The following is a 3,525-nucleotide window of genomic DNA, read 5'->3' as shown; positions in this document are numbered from 1 at the left end:
GTGATTCTCTATTCGGTGTCCTTAATAGGTGCGTTGGTGCTTGGTTTTGGGGGACAGTGGACCTTTCCTCTTTCCTTTCATTTCTGTCCAGGAATGAGACTCTAGTCTTGTAGATAAGCTGTGTGTGAATAGTTACAGCAGGTAGCTGTAGGAATTGCAGTGTTTTTTCCTGAAAGCTGTAATGACCTGGCACAGCACAGCTCAAGAGCTGCTCTCTAATCTCCCCGGGCGCTCCTTTGCTTGCCATGAATTTTGTGGTTGCTGGCTGCCTGTCCAGAATAGTTCAGTGTTGACCTCCAGTTTTCTTAGTAAAATGTCTCATCATAATATAAACTTGGGAAATAAGGAGCTTTGCTTATAATAAAGCATTTCATATATGACAGTCTGAGATGTGAAGAACAACTGATGATGAGCCAGAGCCCCAATCTCTGGTTGGAACACTTTGGGATTCAGGGGGAGGAGGAGGAACCTACTTAGACTTTCTGTCAACGTGGTGTGTTGACACATAAAGTTCACATCAGGACTCTGGCCAAACACTGCACATCCCACTTCTGAAACAGAGTAGGGGGCTGGGAAATGCCATTGTTAACTGTGTGTTATCATACTGAACTTTTAAAGATAGTCTTGCTTGCTTGTTTTCTCTGGGAAAAATCCAATCTTCTGAGTCGTCTTCTACCTTGCTCCCATCTAAAGTAGGAGGTGATGAGTGTGGATGCAGAACTGCTGGAATGCTAAACTGCTTTTAATGCTGTGTGCAGGATTTGCTTGCTGCTAATCTGATCTGAAGAATAATAGATAATAAATAAAATAATTTGAGAGAAAAGAACATATGTGGCTTGTGGGATTCAGGAACCTCCCAGGCATGTTTGTATAGTCTGGCAGATTATACTCCCTATTCTGTCTCCTGTTATTGTAGAAGATGACCAGAATATGACAGTTAACTTCTTTCTCCATGTAGGCACAGCTGATTTTCTTTCTGGCAATTTGTGAACCTTTTGCAAAAGCAGGGAGAGGAAAAGCATTTATATTATCTCACTGCTTCAGCAAATAAAACTGGACTGTGGGAAATCTGGGAGCCAAGAGAGACATGTCCCTGTTGGGTTGGAATGCAGAAGGGAAGAGCTGCAAGACACCACCTGGGCAAAGAGAAATGGAGTCAGGGTGTTTGCATGCCCAGCTCACCCAAAACACACAGCCAGGCTGCTCAGGCAGAGCTGCTGCCCTTGGAGGGCACCAGGAATCAAACACTGCCTGGTTCTTACCAGCTGCTCTCTCAACTGCTGGGACACAAACCCACACCAGTGCCCTCAGCAGTGGGATATCTCTTTTTGGTAAACCCCTTTTTGTCTTATTTAGTCCTTACCTTGTGAACCTGCCAAAGCAATGAGCAGATCCCAGATTTGCATGGGTGCTTCGGCTTTTTTGGTCAACAAAAGGGTTGGAGAGCTGTTAGGAGGAAACCATTTAATGATGAAATGCCATTTTTATCTCATGCCTGGGAAACCACAAGCTTGAAGCTTCAGAGAGTTCACAGCTGCTTGCTAACCCTGATGTAATCAGTGCCTGTCTTTGGCACTTGGCATTCAGTTCTGCCAAGGTGCTGCTCTGACTGTGGTTGCACTTTCTCTTCTTTCAGAAACAGCAGCTCTGAGTTCAGGAAATCAGAAGTGTTTCTTGTACCAGCTGGGAGGTTGGATTTTACAGGAATGGGGTAGGATTGGTGTTCCCAGGAATGCTCTTCTCCCTCAGCTCTCCTGGATAGTTTAATCCAAGGTCTGGTTTTGCCTTCCAGCACTGCCCTGCTCTTGCTTTCCTGGTGGGATGCTGCCAGGTGGGGTTTGTCTCACCCAGTGCCTCCTTAGAGACAGAGGAGCTGTAGGGAACAGCAAATAGCTTGGAAAATACCTTTTCCTCCATTAGATCAGAAAAGGCACCATCAGGATGAGATGAATAATGGTCCAATCCACCTAATCATGAACAAACCCCTTCCTTTTCACAACTATTCAGAAGCACCTATCTGGTTTCTACCAAATCAGCACAGAAATTGTTAGAGTTGAAAACAGATAAAACAGGCCAGGAAGATTTTTGTCTCTAAGAAACCACCATCAGATACTAAATGTTCTCTAAGAAATGCCTCAGTACAGCTCTGGGGATGGATATATAGATAAAGGCAACCACATCTCCCAGCCCTCAGTTACGAGTGGGACGACTCAGCACTTCTCAGTGCCAGTTGTGCAGCCAAGGGGATGGGGGGTTTAACACCTGTGACCCAGCACCAGGCCCAGCAGGGCTGAGCAGCTGCCCCCAAAGGCTCAGAAGGACTCAGGAGCTCTGTCCTGAGAATGTGCCCAGAGTTTCCCCAGCAGCACTGTGCTAATCCCACTTTTCTTATAAATACTTGTCAGGTCAGATCCCTCACGTGTCCTAGACCACAGAGATAGCCAAGAAATCCCTGTCTAAACAAGGGATCTGCCCAGCCATGCTTATGTTGTCAGGAAAACTTCCTGAGCTGTTAATACATAACAGCCTCTGTTAGTGGGACACTTGACCCATAAAGTCACAATGAGTTTGCAATTTGGGTTTAATCCTATGGGAAATATCAGTTTGGGAAATTCTTCAAAGGCAGCACTGTCAAACACTTCCCCTGTGCCCAGACCTTGTGTGCAGGGTGTCCCACACCTGTCCTCTGTCAGTGCCCCTGGCCTGGGGCTGCCACGTTGTCACAAGGGTGGCTCGAGAGCTGTGCAGGGAACAGGGGGCTGATCCCATCCAGCTGGGCCAGCTGCTGGCCAGAGAGGCTGGATAGTGTGAGAAGGAACACTTGGAGCTTGGGAGGGAGGAATTAATGGAATTATTCAGCTGGAAGGGACCTGCAGCAGTCATCTGGTCCAACTGCCTGACCACTCCAGGGCTCAGTTGTTTCCTAGGAACCAGCTTTCCTTTTTTCAAAGCACTTTCATAAAAAACCACCCAAACCAAACAACTTTAAAATGTGCCAAGTGTTATTAAAAACAAATTCCTTGTTACTAAAATGCTGAATTATCTCCTGTTAGTGATGCTCATCCGTTGAGGCCTTTGAGGAGCCTGTGCAGTCCTTGGCAGCAGGAGCAGTGGCCAGCATGTTGTGGTGGCCCCGAGCCATGGCCAGGTGAAAGGATAGAGCAACTGTTGTGAACTGCACAACTGAAAAGGTAGATTTCCACAGAACAGGCTGAAGTACATTTCCACAGGAGCTGAAGTAGATTTCCACAGAACAAGGAACAAATAGTTGTGCTCAGTCTGCACAATGTCCTTTGGAGAGCAGCAGGGAAAACCAGTGACCTTGTCTCCTTGGCACGTTACCTGGAGTAAGGAAAAAATATTTTACACATTTTTAGCAGCTTTTATAATTCACAATGGAGTTGCCCTGAGCTGTCAAGGCTGTGGGATGGGATCTGAGCCACCCTGCAGTGGAAGCACACCTGGGACCTGTGTTGTTCAGCACATCAAACAAGGCAGAGCAGAGCTGAACTCGTTCCAGAGCAC

Source organism: Manacus candei, unplaced genomic scaffold, assembly GCF_025592945.1.
Source record: "Manacus candei isolate 608988 ecotype Guabito, Panama unplaced genomic scaffold, ASM2559294v1 h1tg000037l, whole genome shotgun sequence".
NCBI lineage: Eukaryota > Metazoa > Chordata > Aves > Passeriformes > Pipridae > Manacus > Manacus candei.
Note: the sequence above shows the minus strand (reverse complement) of the source record.